General features: G+C 43.7%; 1 protein-coding gene and 1 long non-coding RNA gene across 2 annotated transcripts in view; both read left to right on the top strand.

Annotated features, from left to right (window-relative positions):
- tsc22d2 (TSC22 domain family member 2) overlaps positions 1-18,755 on the top strand; it is a 77,487-nt gene that overhangs the window by 43,765 nt on the left and 14,967 nt on the right. The window lies entirely within an intron of this gene.
- On the top strand, positions 4,658-17,840 carry LOC116979915. Its single transcript, XR_004413802.1, has 3 exons — positions 4,658-4,673; positions 5,698-5,699; positions 17,774-17,840. It is a non-coding gene; the product is annotated as an uncharacterized LOC116979915 (long non-coding RNA).

The raw sequence follows: 18,755 nt of genomic DNA, 5'->3' as shown, positions 1-18,755 counted from the left end.
CTAAACTAAACTAAGGTTCTTTACATCAACTGCAGCAGGAATCTCAGCAAAGGAAGATTAACCAAATTCTGGATCGGCTAAAATCTTAGCTGGTGGTATTGGAAAGGCCTGCAGTATTGACTGTGGGTAACTCACCTGGTCCTAGTAGAATGCACCCCAGTTGCTGAGGAAGGTGGTTGCTGAACCCTTACTGTAATCTTCAAAATTGGACAGGTTCATGATGCTGCCTTAAGGACTGGATAAATACCAATACTGACCCATTAAAAAAATGAATAGAGGGAAATCAATTGATTGCAGACATACAATGATGGTAAAATCTTTGGAAGCAGTCTTTGGACTGAACGATGAACTAGTTTAGTCACATCTGGAGTATTGTGTGCGATACTCTAGGAAAGATACGAAGGCTTTGGCGAGGGTGCAGATGAGATTTATTATGATTCCTGGAACGGGAGACAGAAGTAGTTGGATTGTTCCCTTCAGATCAAAGGAGATGTGGTAGAAGTATTCAAAGTCGTGAAGGATGGTATTGGAAATAAGCCATTCCCATAATCATGAACTAAGGGGGCAAAGAATGAAGTAAGAGGGCAGAGAATTACAGTGAATAGCAAAAGAATCAGGAAGTAACATTATTTTTACACCACACATGTTTAAAAGATCTCGAGTGCACTGCTGAGATAGCATTAGAGGAAGCTTTAACAAAGGACAGTTCGAAGGTAGTCTGCTAAATAAGTGACGGGAAGGAATTTGCAGGGCTCTAAGGGTGGGGGGGGGGACAATGTTGATGAGGCTCTCTCGATTGTTCTCATGTACTTGCTGTAGTCATCATGGACTGATTGGCCTTCCATGCGGTTACCATTTTTAATATAATTTTGATATTGGCCAGATAAATTCTTAACGTAGTAACAAAGAACTTCTTGCATCCTCTTGAGGGGCAGATAGGGCCTCCGAGTTTAAAATGAAGGACAACCGCTACTGAAATCCCATTAGTTTAGTTTATTATCACGTGCACTGAGGTAAAGTGAAAAGCTTTTGTTGCGTGCTAACCAGTCAGTGGAAAGACAATACATAATTAGTCGAGCCATTCACCATGTACAGATACAGGATAAAGGGAATAACATTCATTGCATAGGAAAGTCCGAGGGTCTCCAATGAGCTGCCTGAATCTGGAGGTGTGTGTTTTCACACTTCGGTGCCTCTTGCCGAAGGGGAGAAGACTCGTCATTGATTATACTGGTGACCTTGCTGAGGCAGCATGAAATGTTAATGGAGTTAGTGGAAGGGAGGTTGGACTGTGTCCACTATTCTCTGCAATTTCTTGCAGTCTTAGATGGTGCTGTTCCCAGCTCATACTGTGGTGCATCCTGATAAAATACTTTATACGGCGCATCTGTAGAAGTTGGTGAGAGTTGATGGGGATATGCCAGACTTCCCGAGCCTTCTAAGAAAGTAGAGGCATTGGTGTGTTTTCTTGGCTGTTGCTTCAAAAAGGGTGGTTCAGGACAAGTTGGTGATGATGACCAACTAGGAACTTGAAGCTTTCAACCATCTCTACTTTGGTGCAGTTAGTGCGTGTATATGTGTGCCACTCCGCCTCCATTTGTTTACCAATTTACAGAGGTGCGGGAGTCTCTGGAAATGAATTTGACCCCACACATTGTATCATCAATGCCCTAACTAAGCTACTTCATGGAAAATAAATCCTGTAATGTTCTTGATAATCATTCAATTTTTCTAACTGTTTGATGCTGTGAAGTGGTGGCCTTTGTTATTTAAATAGTTGAAGTTGCCATGGCTAACAATGATGAAGCTGGCACAGTGGCTGCCTTGAGTATTTTGAAATTATGATCAAATTGCAGTTGGCTTCCATTTCTTTGCCAATTGCGATCTGCACTGTTCATGGCTGTGGATGGTCACTTCATGCTTGAACAGGGTGGCCTTTATGGAATAATGTTAGTATAACTTTGCTATTTGCAGTCATTTCTCAAAGGATGTTTGGCTATCCCAGGTGGCTCCAAATAGTCTGTAGAGAACTGCAAATGGAAAAATACTTTGCTGTGTATTATGGAGAGGAGAGAAATGTGCCGATGCACATTCCACCAGGAGTTCTGGCAGCACAACCTCTACTTGTGAAGCAGATTTTTGTAAGGCTGGGCCTACAACCACAACTTTTAGTGGTCAACTACTTCTCGAGGGGAAATAAAAACGTTTTATTTGCTTTAGCAATTGATGCCAAACTTGGGGGTTGTTTTTGACAAGTGATGTAAATGCATCCATAAAACCTCTGTTTCTTCACACTTTTTTTGCCAGTACACTGAAACCCATAAATATTTGATGTATTTTTACATTCTGGCCCTTCCTGTTTCATGTTGTTTGTTGCAAAATTTGAATATTGTTGGCATGATATTGAATTGTTAGGAGTTTTGGTTTCTTAGCAAATTTTCAAAATGAGTGTTAAAAAACCCCCCACTTAATTGATTCCAGATTTATTATCTTGGCTGAAGGTGTTTGTGAGGGGTTGGTGGGGGGGCGGGGAAGGGGAGATGAAATGTAATGTTGCCCATATCCAGGTGGCTTGTGTTCAATGGCTAAATTTAGAAGAGAAAGCAGTGCAGCACAGGAATGGGCCCTTTGGCCCACAATGTTTGTGCCGAACATGATGCCAAGTTAAACTGATCTCATCTGCTTCTATATGATACATATTGCTATATTCCTTGCACTTCCATGTGCTTATCGAAAAATCTCTTTAACGCCACCATCGTATCTGCCTCTACCACAACCACCCCTGCAGTGCGATCCAGGCTTCAACCACTATGCTTTAAAAATAAACTTAGCTGGGAGTTATGGATGATGGGTGGGATATTGCGCTGGGGGAATGTCTGAGTGGTGGAATCTTAGGTTGGGGATCGGGTTGTGTTGGGGGCCTCTCGTGGGGGCTATGGGAGAGTGGTGGAATATTGTGTTGGGGAAACGGGTAAGTGCTGGAATCTTACATTGGGGAACGGGTTGTGTTGGGGGACCAGGCCTCTCGTGTGGGCTGTGAGTAAGTGGTGGAATATTGCCTTGGAACGGGTTGCGTTGGGGGACCAGGCCTCTCGTGTGACAGTGATCTAACGGGTCCACTTGGTCTAGTCTCCATTAAACCTTTCCCTATCATCTTATAGCTGTGCCTTTTAGTGTTGGACATTTCCACCCTGGGGAAAAAGGTTTTGGTTGTGCACCCTATTTATACCCCTCAAAGTTTTATACACTTTTATCAAGTCTCCCCTCAACGTCTGACGTTCCAGAGAAAACAATCCAGGACTACCCAACCTTTCCCTAAAGCTGAAACCCTCATCCAGGCAGCATTCAAAATCGTGAGAGCAATAGATTGGATAATACAGTCTCTTGACCAGAGTTGGGAAATTGAGAATCAGAGGTTGAGGTAAAGATTTAATGGGAAGCTAAGGTGAAACAGGCAGGTGGTACTAGTGTCGAGGGGGCATGTTGGTTGGTTGGTTGGTGTGGGCAAGTTGAGCCGAAGGGGCTGTTTCCGCACTGTATAACTCCATGACATTCTGGTAAACCTGCTCTGTACCCTCTCCAAAGCCGCCACATCTTTCCTGCAGTGGGGCATCAGCACCATGGTTAGATCAGTGAAGATAAATGTGCTTTTCGAAATATACTGGCAGGCTCCTGCCATGATTATCAAATTAATGAAGTGCAAATTTAAATATAAGTTACATGTAATTAATTGCAGCAATCCTAATTTATGTATATAGCTGCAATACCGTTGAAATTAGCCATTAGCATATGAATTGAGTTCTTGATGGCAGGAAATCTGTTGGTAGAAATTTACAATAGAATATGGAGTGGCTTCAGGTAAAGAAAGAACTGTTGCCACTAATTGAAAAAATACTATCAGTGTTGAAGAAAAAATGGCAGCACATGGAGGAAATTGGCAGGTCAGGCAGCTTCTGCAGAGGAAACGTTTCGGGTCAGATCTTTGGTTAGGCTGCACTTAAATCTTGCGTCAAATTTCTTTCATTTAACTGCTGACACTGCAAATAGGAACAATTGGGACTTTGATGGCAGTAGGTACACAAAATTGCTGGAGAAACTCAGCGGGTGCAGCAGCATCTATGGAGCGAAGGAAATAGGCGACGTTTCGGGCCGAAACCCTTCTTAAGTCCTTTGATGGCAGTACTTGGAGTATTGTGTTCAATGTGGTCACACTGCTATCGGAAAATGCTATGAAGCTTGAAAGGGTGCGGGGAAGATTTACGAGCATGTTACCAGGACATGAGTTGTATGAAGAGAGTAGGCAGGCTAGGAGTTTATTCTTGGAACGTATGAGGCAGAGGGGTGATCTTATAGAGGTGTATACGTTCATGAGAGGAATAGATAGGGTAAATGCACAGTGTTTTACCCAGAGTTGGGGAATCAAGAACATAGGTTTAATGTGAGGTGATCTCATTGAGGTGCGTAAAATCATGAGGGGAGTGGATAACCGAACAATTTTGTTTCTAGGATGGGGGTATTAGTGGAAGACACGGGTTTATGGTAAAAGGGGAACATTTAATTGGACCCAAGGAGCAACCTTATCACAGTGGTGGGTAAATGGAACAGGCTGCCAGATTAAGTAGTTGAGGCAAGTATTATATGATATTATAACATTAATAACATTTGGATAGGAAGTATTTAGAGGGATATGGGGCAAACGCAAACAAATGAGTCGAGCTTTGATGGGGGTATTTTGGATGAGGTGGGCTGAAGGGTCTATTTCCATGCTACATGACTCTCTGACCCTTTTGTAGCTTTGCGTTGTGGAAATTTGTGACGGGAGGCATTTTCTAGGGATGCAAACCTACCCCACCCTGGTAACGCAGGGGCTGCCTGCATTAGTGGGTGCAGCCAGGTATACACAATATAACCACTAGAGGGCAGTGCTGCTCATAACCCAGCTGATGTCTTGCCAGAACTATGCAGGAGATAGTGGAAATTGGAGGAACAGCACCTCATATTCCGCCTGGGTTGCTTGCGTCCAGATGGCATGAACGTTGAATTCTCCCAGTTATGCTAGCCCTTGCTGTCTCCTCCCCTTCCTTAACCCTCGAGCCGTCTCCTCCCATCCCCCGGCCCTCGGGCTCCTCCTCCTCCCTTTTTCCTTCCTTCTTCCCCCCCCCCCACCCCCCATCAGTCTGAAGAAGGGTTTCGGCCCGAAACGTCGCCTATTTCCTACGCTCCATAGATGCTGCTGCACCCGCTGAGTTTCTCCAGCATTTTTGGGTACCTATGCAGGAGATAGGTGGTTTGACCACATTTGGGTGTTGCAGTATTCTGGAATACTTAATGAGATTTGTGTTATTCATGAGCGTGGATTAAAGTGCTTGGAATCAGCAGGTTTAAATCGATGCACCAATTCAAACACTGCAATTCCTTGCACAACGAGAATCTGTATTGCAGAAGGGAGAAGTCAATGTTCTGAAGTGTTATGAAGAAAAGCAGATCTTTATATTTGTACATCTTGTTCAGTTATGCAGCGTTTTAAACTGCGCGTTATAACACCTGTATTTGTGTTATTTTTAGGCTTGCGTTTGGTATGATTGACAGTGTAGGTTATACACAAACAATTTTAAAATTAATTTATTGCAGCATGTCGCTCCTCATACAGACCCACATACATTCCCTGGTTGGAACCCACAATTGTAATTATTTAAGTGGTGGAAGTAAAGCCTGCACTTCAGAAGCCAGGTGCATCATTTAATCAGAAACATCTAGATTTTTAATGCAGGTACAAACTAAACATGTTCAGTCTGAATTGAAGGTATATGGCAAAAAGCATTGAGTTGTGTTGTTTTAAGTTAAGTGGACATTATGTGTGGAACCACATGAAGTGGGTAAGGTCCTTGATGTATATTTCCTGTTTTTACTGTGGAGACATGAAAGAACTTTACATTTTTACAATTTACAATTTTACATGAAGACACGGGGAAAGTTAATGGGCATGTCTTGGGAATAGTCTGTAGAAGAGTGCTGCATGTCTTAAGATGTATGAATGTAGATAAATCCCCGGGGCCTTATCAGATATATCCAAGAACACGGCAGGAAGCGAGAGAAGAAATTGCGGGAGCACTGGCTGAGAGAGATGCATCATCTCTTACCGTTATGCATCATCGTTAACCACGGGTGAGGTACTGGAAGACTGAAGGGTGGCAAAAATTGTGCCTCTGTTTAAGAAGAGCTGCAAAGAAAAACACAGGGACTACAGACCAGTGAGCCTAACATCTGTGGTAGGTAAGTTATTGAAGGGGATTCTGAAGGGTAAGATGGAATTGCATTTGGAAAAGACAGTTCATGCCTCTTAATTTCTATAGCTATCTGGAAATTAAAAAAATCTTATGCTGCTATTTTGTTAATCTTCCTCCACCTGCTCCCCAGTGTTTCTTTATCTTTTGATACATTTTTAGCTCAGGAATAGATAGAAGGCCAGCACGTACTAGTGAGGGAAATCTGATCTGGCAGTTTGTTCCTCCTGTTCCCACCCATCTCCCTACAGCCCAAAATCAATGTATTTGACCCCTTTTTCCAATTGACTATTACTGAAGTGCTCGTTCTGAGTAAATTGACAGAGTTGTTTGTGGGGGGGGGGGGGGGGGGGGGGGTGTATTGTTATCAGGGGTTCGTGAGAGAGGAACTTCAAATCGGGTAATTATAGCAAAGTTACAGAGGTCACATTTCTGTAAGTGATTCAGATATTACTGAGCTAGCCACAGTCTGCAGTGCAGAAGAGTTGCTGCAGTGTGCATGTGATGAGAATTTTCTGTATGAGTGCTGGCAGCTTGTCATGTATCGATTCCAGGGTTGCAAGTCACTTAAAAAAAAAAAAAATAAAAAATGGTGTTCAAGGTAGATGCATAATGTTGCCTCATGAATGGAGTAAATGGTCAGAATTCACAATTTTTTCCGATTCTCTCTAATGATTCAGGCAGTGGTGAGAAACGCTCTTTGCAATTTGCTGATTGAACCTGTGTGTAAATATAATTCCTTAATTTCTGCACTACCTTTCAGTGCTCAGATTATGGGTGCAAAAGTTGAGGATAAATGCCCAATTTGCAATAGTATGTTATTTTCACCAGTGAATAGCTCCAACAAACTCACATTTTAAATTGAAGAAATAGAACACAATTGAAATGCACCTTACTTTGCACTTCACTTTCCTTATAGTTCAATATGTGGTTTTAAAACTACCATGTATAGTTTGTTATGTAGTACCTCTTTATATTTATTCAGCATTAATGTCAAACTCAAAATTACCTGATAAACCTTCAAGCTCAGTCAAAATCCCACTGAAATAATCTGACATCTATCTATCTATCTTCTATCTTTTTTAATATATAAAACTGTGTGCCTGCAGTCCGGCTGCCTTTCTGCCTTTTGATTCGTTCCCATCGTGTGATGTCACAATGCCCAATGCTCGCAGATGTCCAATCGGGATGGATCATTTACATATGCCTTTGAACAAGCCCCAGCCCCTGGTGACCGTGTCATCGTGTGATGTCACAATGCCCAATGCCCAAAGACATTTTTGCCATAGAGGGAGCACAGAGAAGGTTCACCAGACTGGTTACTGGGATGTCAGGACTTTCATATGAAGAAAGACTGGATAGACTTGGCTTGTACTCGATAGAATTTAGAAGATTGAGGGGCGATCTTATAGAACATAGAAACATAGAAACATAGAAAGTAGGTGCGAGAGTAGACCACCAGGTCCGTCGAGCCCGCACCGCCATTCGCTCATGGCTGAACACTAAACAGACACACTTACCCACAAACAGTAGACACAAGACACAGAACACAAGACACTACCCTCCCCTTTATACCGCTATCACCCCTCTCCACCCCAAGAACCCCGTGATCTCCTGGGGGAGGCAAAAAACCGGATAAAAACCCAGGTCCAATTCGGGAAAAAAATCCGGGAAATTCCTCTCCGACCCCAATCCAGGCGATCGACACTTGTCCAGGAGATCACTCAGGTCTTACTATACTAACCATACCTAGGTCCATATCCCTGCCCTCTCCCCGTAGCCCCTTATCCCCTTGGCAGCTAAAAAACCATCTATTTTAGTCTTAAATATATTTAACGTTTCTGCTTCCACTGCTCCCTGGGGCAGTGAATTCCATAAATTAACCACCCTCTGGGTGAAGAAGTTCTTCCTCATCTCAGTTTTAAAATAGCCCCCCCTTATTCTGCAACTATGTCCCCTAGTTCTAGTTTCCCCGATCATTGGGAACATCCTCGGTGCATCCACCCGATCAAGGCCCCTCACGATCTTATATGTTTCAATGAGATCGCCTCTCATTCTTCTAAACTCCAAAGAGTAGAGTTCCAGCCTACTTAACCTTTCCTCATATGTCAATCCCCTCATTGCAGGAATTAATCTTGTAAACCTTCGCTGCACTGCCTCCAGGGCTAGTACATCCTTTCTTAAGTATGGACCCCAGAACTGTACACAGTATTCCAAATGTGGTCTCACTAATACTGTGTACAGTTGCAGCAAGACCTCCGTGTTTTTATACTCAATCCCCCTAGCAATAAAGGCCAAAACTCCATTGGCCTTCCTGATTGCTTGCTGCACCTGCATACTAACTTTTAGTGATTCATGTACTAATACCCCTAGATCCCTTTGCGTTGCATTACAACGTAGCTCCTCCTCATTTAGAAAATAACTTGCCCTATCATTTTTTTCCCCAAAGTGAATGACTTCACATTTATTAGTATTAAATTTCATCTGCCAAGTTGTTGCCCACTCACCTAGCTTATCTATATCCTTTTGCAGACTCTTCCTATCCTCCTCATCCCCTACTTTTCCTCCCATTTTTGTATCGTCCGCAAATTTTGATATATTACACTTGGTTCCCTCCTCCAAATCATTTATATAAATTGTGAACAACTGGGGTCCCAGCACCGACCCTTGCGGAACCCCGCTAGTTACCGGTTGCCATCCCGAGTATGAACCATTTATCCCCACTCTCTGCTTCCTATTTGTTAGCCAATCCTCTACCCATGCTAATATATTACCCCCAATCCCATAATTTTTTATTTTAGCAATAGTCTCTTATGTGGCACCTTGTCAAAAGCCTTTTGGAAGTCCAAGTATACCACATCCACCGGTTCCCCTTTATCCACCCGGGTTGTTACTTCCTCAAAGAATTCGAGCAGATTCGTTAAACAGGACTTCCCCTTCACAAAACCATGCTGGTTCTGTCCGATGAAGTCATGTTTATCCAAGTGCCCCGTTAGTGTTTCTTTAATAATTGTCTCTAACATTTTACCCACCACCGATGTTAGACTAACCGGTCTATAGTTACCCGCCTTCTGTTTACTTCCTTTTTTAAATATAGGTGTTACATTGGCCATTTTCCAATCCACTGGGACCGTTCCTGCCTCCAGGGAGTTTTGGAAAATTATCACCAATGCATCCACAATCCCCACCGCTATCTCCCTCAAGACCCTTGGATGTAATCCATCAGGCCCAGGGGATTTATCCTCCTTCAGTCTCATTAATTTCCCTAATACCACCTCCTTGGTGATCTTAATAGTATTTAGCTCCTCCATTCCTACCGCCCCCTGTTTATCCAGCGTTGGAATATTTTTTGTGTCTTCTATGGTGAAGACTGATACAAAATACTCGTTTAATGCCTTTGCCATTTCCATGTTCCCCACCAACAACTCTCCAGTCTCACCCTCCAATGGACCAACGTTCACCTTAGCCACCCTTTTTCTTTTTATATAGCTATAAAAACTCTTACTATTAGTTTTTATGTTGTTCGCTAAATTCCTTTCATAGTCTATTTTCCCCGTCTTAATTAATCTCTTAGTTATTTTTTGCTGACCTTTAAATGCTTCCCAATCCTCTACCCTCCCACTATCTCTGGCTACCTTATATGCCCTTGCCTTCAGCCGAATACTATCCTTTATAGTTTTACTGAGCCATGGCTGACTGTTCTTACCCTTACCCCTTTTTTTCTTCATAGGAATAAATTTTTCTTGAAGGTTATACAGTAGACCCTTAAACGTACACCACTGCTCATGTACCGTCTTATTCTTGAGTCTGCTATCCCAGTCAACTTTGATCAGCTCAGTCCTCATACCTTCATAATCCCCCTTATTTAGACTAAGCACCCTAGCCTGAGTTTCAACCTGCTCCCCTTCTATTTGAATATGGAATTCGACCATATTGTGGTCACTTGTTCCCAACGAGTCCCTAACTATGACATTTTTAATTAATCCTGCTTCATTACACAGGACCAAATCCAAGATTGCCTCCCCCCTTGTCGGTTCTGTGACATACTGTTCTAGGAACCCGTCTCTAATACATTCTATAAACTCTTCCTCTAGTCTACCCTGCCCAGTTTGGTTTGCCCAATTAATATGAAAATTGAAGTCCCCCATGATTACAGCAGTTCCCTTTTTACATGCGTCAACTATTTGCAGATTTATGTTCTGACTAACAGCGTCACAGCTATTTGGAGGTCTATAAATTACACCCACTAGTGTTTTTTTCCCCTTGTTATTCTCTATCTGTACCCAAGCTGTTTCACTATCCTGATCCTTCAACGCAATATCCTTCCTCTCTATTGCCGTTATTCCCTCCCTTATTAAAAGGGCCACCCCTCCTCCCTTTCTTTCCTGTCTATCTTTCCTAATTGTCGAGTACCCCTCTATATTTAACTCCCAGTCCTGATCCCCTTGCAGCCATGTCTCCGTAATGGCCACGATATCATATCTATATATACTTAATTGCACCGTTAATTCATTTATCTTATTTCGAATACTCCGTGCATTTAGATAAAGCACTTTCAGATGATTTTTACTACTTCCTTTCCGTTTTTGCCCCTTTTACATCTAGAGCTTTATCTTCACACATTCTATCTCCTGTCACATTTTGACTTTCCGCTTCCCCACTGATACCCTGCTCTATTTCCTCTACCCCTGCCGTTATTACCCCCCTTGATACCTCCCCCCCCGCTACTTAGTTTAAAGACCTCTCTACTGCCCTAGTTATATGATTTGCCAGGACCCCAGTCCCAGCACCGTTCAGGTGAAGTCCGTCCTTACAGAACAGATCCCCCCTGTCCCAGTACTGGTGCCAGTGGCCCAAGAAACCAAACCCATTTTTCCCACACCAGTCTTTGAGCCACGCATTCAGCTTTTTAATTTTACGTACCCTCGCCGATTTGGCCCGTGGCTCAGGTAGCAATCCGGAGATCAGTACCCTCGAGGTTCTGCTTTTTAATTTATTCCCTAACTGCTCAAACTCCTTCAGCAGATCCTCCTTCCTCGTCCTTCCTATGTCATTGGTCCCCACATGGACCACGACCACTGGATCCTCCCCCTCCCTCTGCAAATTTCTCTCCAGCATCGCAGAGATATCCTTAACCCTAGCACCGGGTAGGCAACACAGCCTTCGGGACATGTTCTGCTGGCCGCAGAGAACCTTATCTACCCCCCGAATAATACTATCCCCTATCACTACGGCATTTCTTCTAACTCCCCCCTCTTGAATGGCCCCCTGATCCACGGTGCTGCAGCCAGGTTGCTCATCCCTCCCACAGCCCCTGATCCCGTCCTTACATTGAGTAAGAGCCTCGGTCATGCTCGTCAGGGACAAGGGCTGTGGCTCCTGCCGCATCTCCTCCTGGTTCCCCCTACCTGCCTCGCTTATGGCCACACCTTCCTTTCCTTGCTCAATGACTACTGAATTAGTTAAACTGGTCGGTGTGACCATCCCCTGGCACAAAACATCCAGGTAATACTCCCCCTCCCTGATGTACCGCAGCGTATGAAGTTGGGTCTCCAGCTCATCAATGCGGAGCTTGAGTTCCTCTAGCCTCAAACACTTACTGCAGCTGTAGGGATCTTCTACATCAATGGTGTCGACAAATTCCCACATCTCACAGTATTGGCACATCTCCTGGCCGCCCATCTTATATAAGTAATTAACTGGTCCTATTTAAGAATCCCCTACCCGGATTACTGTATTGATACACCCCTTATTTATATAATCCTACTCCTATAAATGGGAAAGTACTCACCCCAGCCGTAAATTACCTACTGGTTTGGCTGTCTAGTGGTAATTCCGTCCGCTCTTCCTGTCTGGTCCACCGCTCCCTTGCAGTGCGTGGCAAACCTCTTAGCCTCTGTTAGTCTCTCGAGCCGCGGCTCCGTCCGTCCTCCCTCGGCGGGATAGAATCTTATGTTTCTATGTTTCCCTCTCCAACCCCTCTCCGACACCCGCGCCATACCACCCAGCCGCGCTCCCCCACCCATCACGCTCTACCCAACCCAGGCACTCTCTACCCAACCCATTCACTCTCTACCCCACCCCATTCACTCTCTACCACCACCCATCACTCTCTACCCCACCCCCTTCCATCTCCACCGCCCCCATCCCTACCCTCTGTCCCTCTTCCACCACCCCCAACCCCCCCACCACAGCTCCACTTCTCTCCCCTTCCCCTCCACTCTCCCTCCCACTTCACCCGATCACCCCACACCTCTCCCCCTCCCTCCCTCCTCCCCATCCCTCCCCTTCCACACATCTCTCTCCCCATCTCTCTCCCCATCCCCCTCTCTCACCCCCTACCCCGCTCTCCTTTCCCTCCCAAATCTGCCCCTTTTCCTCCTCCTCCTCTCCCCTCCTTCCCCTCTTCTCACCCCCCTCCCCCCACCTGTGTGTTTGGGGTGTGGTTAATGTGAGTACTAGGGACAATTTACAATCTTTGCTAAAGCCAATTAACCAACAGCTTTGGAGTGTGGGAGGAAACCAGAGTGCTCGGGGAAACCCTACGTGGTCACGGGGAGAACGTACAAATTCCGTACGGACAGCACCCCATGTCAGAATTGGACCCGTGTATCTGGCACTGTAAGGCAAAAACTCTACCACTGCACCACTGTGTTGTCCTAAATGGTAAATTGTAATGGCAAATTGGTTTTCTTTGTACTTGATGATCCAGCATTATCTTTCGAGGTCTTGACTCCTGGCCATACATAATTCATTCTTCTATCTTGAATTGGTTAAAAGTTACCATTGCTTAACTGGGCCTCCTCCATGGCCAGAGTGAGTCCCACTGTAAATTGGAGGAGCAGCACCTCATATTTCGCTTGGGTAGTTTACACCTCAGCGGTATGAACATTGACTTCTCCAATTTCAGGTTGTCCTTGCTTTCCATCTCTTTCCCCTCCCCTTCCCAGCTCTCCCACAGCCCACTGTGTCCGCCTCTTCCTTTCTTCTTCCCACCACCCCCACATCAGTCTGAAGAAGGGTCTCGACCCGAAACGTCACCTATTCCTTTGCTCCATAGATGCTGCCTCACCCGCTGAGTTTCTCCAGCATTTTTATCTACCTTCGATTTTTCCAGCATCTGCAGTTCCTTCTTAAACATGTTAAACTGCAGCAATTGAAACAGCAGCCACCAGTAATTACCAATGCACAATTAATATATTCCTGCCAGTAATTATTGTTACCTTGGAATAGAAATGTTGGAAGGATCTCATTTAATGCCTGCTCATTGTGCCCTCAAAGGGAGGATAAAATGGCATCTTGATTTGCTGCATTACAGGCATTGTGTTCCCAGTATTCTCATTTGGGAAGTAACTTTCTGAGGCATGATGCTAATCATTTAGTAGTTGAATGATGACTTAAGGGATGCCAAGCCTGGCATCAATACCTATGTCGAATATGCAAGCATCAAACACATTTGCACTCCAGTCTCCTCTCCCAATGCATGGGTCACGAGTTGTTTAGAGTTGTTTATAACTTGCTATTTAGAGAGTGTTTTAAATGGAGTGAGACATTCCAATGTGCTTGACAGCTAATCAGGAAATAATTGGAATATTTGGTCAGATGACTGAACACTAGGTTATTGAGAAATTGATTTAGGATGCAAGGATTGGCTAAAAGAGGGAAGTAGAAAGCCAGAGATTTAGAAAAATGTGGAGCTTAAGCACGGTATCTAGACAGCTGAGGCGTGGCATTCAACATGTGATAAAAGGAAGTGCAAATATGGATAAGCCTATGGATGGGGGATTGAAAAATGTAAGGGTCCTACAAATGCAAGAGTAGGGTTTGGAGAGATTTGAACACCATACAAATTGAAATACTAGTGGGCAATAACTAAACCATAAGCATTTCTGTTTGAGGTTGGGTGACTGTACATTTCTGTGACCCATGACTGCACTCACTAGGTCATTGTTTAGGGAATTGTTTCAATGCACTGTCTTGTAGATTTTGTGTAATTTATGTATAATTTGGTTTGTGTTGGCTGATTCCAAACGCCTGTGATGCTGCTGCAAGTCAGAATTTTGTCGTGCCTGTACCTTTGTATACTTGTGCATATGACAACCTTGACATGAAATGCTAACCATTAGAGTGAGGAAGGAAAGTTGTAATGGTTCCTTAGAGCTCCAGTGAGAAGGGGCTCGAGGTGAAGATGGAGGAGAGGAAACAAAATGGCCAGGGTGGCATGCATCCTTGATACTTCAATGGTTTAACGGTGCTTTATTGTCACATGCACCTACAGCGCATTTAGAACGTATTCAGACCCCTTCACTTTTTCCACATTATTTTAAAATGGATTAAATTCTTTTTTTTAATCATCAATCTACACACAATACCCCAGAATGAAGCAGCGGAAACAGGTGTTTAGAAATGTTTGCAAAATAATTAAAAAGAAATAACTGAAATATCACATTTACATAAGTATTCAGACCCTTTGCTATGACACTCAAAATTGAACTTGGGTTCATCCTGTTTCCATTGATTATCCTTGACGTTTCTACAACTTGATTGGAGTCCACCAGTGGTAAATTAAATTGATTGGGCATGATTTGCAAAGGCACACACCTGTCTATATAAGGTCCCACAGTTGACAGTGCATGTCAGAGGAAAAACCAAGCCATGAAGACAAAGGAATTGTCCGTAGACCTCCGAGACAGGATTGTGTCGGGACACAGATCTGGGAAAGGGTATAAAACAATTTCTGCAGCATTGCAGGTCCGAACAGCACAGTGGCCTCCGTCATTCTTAAATGGAAAAACTTTGGAACTACCAGGGCTCTTCACACAGCTGGACACCCGGCCAAATTGAGCAATCTGGGGAGAAGGGCCTTGGTCAGGGAGGTGACCAAGAACCCGATGGTCACTCTGACAGAGCTCCAGAGTTCCTCTGTGGAGATGTGAGAACCTTCCAGAAGGACATCTATATCTGCAGCACTCCACCAATCAGGCCTTTATGGTAGAGTGGCCAGACGGAAACCACTCCTCAGTAAAAGGCACATGACAGTTCACCTTCCAACAGGTCAACAATCCTAAGCACACAGCCAAGACAAAGTAAGAGTGGCTTCGTGACAAGCCTGTGAATTGAGTGGCCCAGGCAGAGCCTGGACATGAACCCGATCGAACATCTCTGGAGAAACCTGAAAATATCTGTACATCGACTCTCCCTATCCAACCTGACAAAGCTTGAGAGGATCTGCAGAGAAAAATGGGAGAAATTACCCAAATACAGGTGTGCCAAACTTGTTGCGTCATACCCAAGAAGACTTGAGACTAATCGCTGCCAAAGGTGCCTCAACAAAGTACTGAGTAAAGGGTCTGAATACTTATGTAAATGTGCTATTTTTATTGACGTTTCAAACATTTCTAAACACCTGTTTTTGCTTTTTTATTATGGGATATTGTGTGTAGATTGATTAAAAAAAAAAAAAGAATTTAATCCATTTTAGAATAAGGCTGTAACGTAACAAAATGTGGAAAAAGTGAAGGGGTCTGAATACTTTCTGAATGCACTGTAGAACAGTGAACTTTATACTACAGTAAAATCATACTTTACATAACCACAATCATCAGCAAATACAAAAGTGCAACAATTGTGGCTGACTTCCGAGGCAGTGCAGAGTTACTGGCACTATCTTCCAGCCCTTCTGATGAGATGCACTGTGCAGATAGACTGGATAGAAGGAAGTGATGAGCCTGTGATGGACTGGGCTGCGTTTGCTACTCTCCGGGTTCAGGGAGTCCGGAGCCATTGCCTCCTATCAGAATAAGTATTTTCTCCAGCTCGTCTGTAGAAGTTTGGGAGAATGCTGGTGGACATGATGAATCCTCTCAGAATCTTAAGAAAGAAAATGCTTAAGAGCCTGTTTCCACACTGTATGACTGACTCTGAAAATGTAGCTGTTGATAAGGACAGGGGCGTGTTTACTCCCTCACTTGCTTGGATCGGCAACTAACACCTTTGTCCTGCCGACATTAAGGGCTTGGTTGTTGGTCTGAAACCATGACACAATATCTTCGATCTCTTTCCTGTGCGGCATCTCTTTGGCGAACTTAAAAATTGACTTTGTGCTGTCCTTGGCCACACAGTCATGGGTGTATCGGAAACAGCACAAGGGATTGAGCACACAACTCTGAAAGTTTACCAGAGTCAGGGTAGAGGAAATACGACCAATTCTAACCAATGGAGGTTTGCTGGTGAGGAAGTCGAAGCCAGTTGCAGATGATGTCCCAAGGACGAGGTTCAATTATGAGCTTATTTGGCATTGTGGTGTTGAAGGTCAATTTGTAGTCAATGAGTAGCATTCTGACATCGTTCTTATTGTCAAAGTGATACAGGGCTGAATGTGGGTCAAGAGAGATCACATCCTCTGCAGGCGTTTTTCTTGTACAAAATTGCAAGGGTCTAGATTGTCTGGAAGACTGGTACAAGTCTGAGCTAATGCCAGTCTTTCAAATCTTGGTAAACTGAGCACTGGTAGACGGGAAGGATGTAGCAGAGACTGCTGATGAAAAGGTCCCCACATATTACAAAGGTTTGAGTGCACAAGACTGGAGAGTTGGACAAATCTGTAGATTTTTTTGTTGTAGAGTTTAGTGTCTTGTTGTGGAGGAAAATAGTTGAGTGTTATCTTTAGCAAAACTTTTTAAGATGGAATACTGAGATGCATTATCAGATGAGAGCAAGGCCCAACAATGTTTTATCTCTTGTAGTCAATTCTTATGAACTGATAAACCAGCTGACTTTTTTTCCAATAGCTTCCTTTTGAGTTCAGGTAGATATTGTGGTAAAGGAACAAGGAGCTGGGCTGTGTGCAGTTTAATTGGAGCCAGGTATTGGGTGTTGTAAATGAAACTCTTAGATCAGATCAATTGTTCCAGCATCCAAGGTCAAAGACTGAAAAACTGGAATTTAAAAATGAATTTGGGACAGGAACAGAGAGAGGAAAGTAAATTGAGAGAATTTTCCTTAAGTGGTCAAAAAAGCTTTTGGCACATTGGCCTTCATCAGAGTATTGAATATAGGATTTGGAAGTTCAGTTTTGCAAGATGTTGGTGGAGGCTACTTTAGGAGTATTGTGTTCAGTTTCGGGCAACATGTTATAGGAAAGATGTTAAGCTGGAAAAATTGCAGAGAAGATTTACAGGGACGTTGCCAGGACTTGGGGGCCTACGCTATAGGGAGAGGCGGAGGGTGAGGGGTGATCTTAGAGGTGTACAAAATCATGAGAGGAATAGATTGGGTAAAAGCACATTGTCTCTTGTCAAGAGTAGAGCAATCAAGATCCAGAGGACATAGGTTTAAGGTGGGGTGGGAAGAGATTTAACAGAAACCCAAGGGGTAACTTTATTTACACAAAGTGGTGGGTGTATGGAACGAGACGTCGGAGAAGGTAGTTGAGGCAGGTACTATCGCAATGTTTAAGTGACATTTGGACAGGTACATGGATAGGACAGGTTTAGAGGGATATGGGCCAATCGCAGGCAGGTGGGACTATTGTGGCTCACTATTTAATGCATTTTACACTGGCAAAATGAAGTTTCGGGTCGGAACCCTTCTTCAGACTGTCTGAAGAAGGGTCTCGACCTGTTATGCTGCCTGTTCATGTCTTCTAGAGATGCTGCCTGATCCATTGAGTTAATCCAGCACTTTGATTTTTGCCCTAAATTTCAGCATCTGCAATTCTTTGTCTACTTTCATTTATGCTTGTTTTTCTTTTCTGCATTTTATTGCAATTCCCTATTTATTTCACCTCTTTGCTAATATATTGATCTATTTTCCTACCCCCCCCCCCCCCCCCCCCCCCCCCAAACGCAGCAATGTGCAGCTTTATTGGTGGGAATGGTATTCTACTTGTCTTACAGGATATGTTGGTAAGAAATTAAATGTAGAAGTAATGTGAGCTGCAGATAAAGGGCAACCAGTGCATAGTTTTTATAGCTTTAATTTCATAGCTTTAGATAGGCAGCCTTTTCTATGGTAGATCCTTGCTCACATCCCCACACTTATTTTCCTGCAACCTATCCTCCCTCATGCTCATTAACACTGCAGAGTCTCTGAACAATCACAAACACTTGGGCTAGTTTACAGTAGCCAATTAATCTATAAAATCTGAAGAAAGGTCCTGACCTGGAAAGTTGCCTATCCATGTTATCCAGAGATGCTGCCTGGCCCACTGAGTTCCTCCAGTACTTTGTGTTTCATTGAAGATTCCAGTGACTCAGTTTTTTGTCTCTCCAATCTAACAACCAACATGTACAGTCACCTAGGATAGACACAAAGTCCTGGTTTAACTCGGTGTGTCCGGCAGAATATGTGGAGAAAATGGGTAAGTGACGTTTTGGGTTGGAGCCCTTCATAGATTCTGTTTTACATTTTGCGCTGGGGGTTACGTGCGTGATATAATTGGCATAAATTAAACCTATACCCGACTATGCA

This window comes from Amblyraja radiata, chromosome 13, assembly GCF_010909765.2.
Source record: "Amblyraja radiata isolate CabotCenter1 chromosome 13, sAmbRad1.1.pri, whole genome shotgun sequence".
NCBI lineage: Eukaryota > Metazoa > Chordata > Chondrichthyes > Rajiformes > Rajidae > Amblyraja > Amblyraja radiata.
This window is presented reverse-complemented; position numbering and strand designations above follow the sequence as displayed.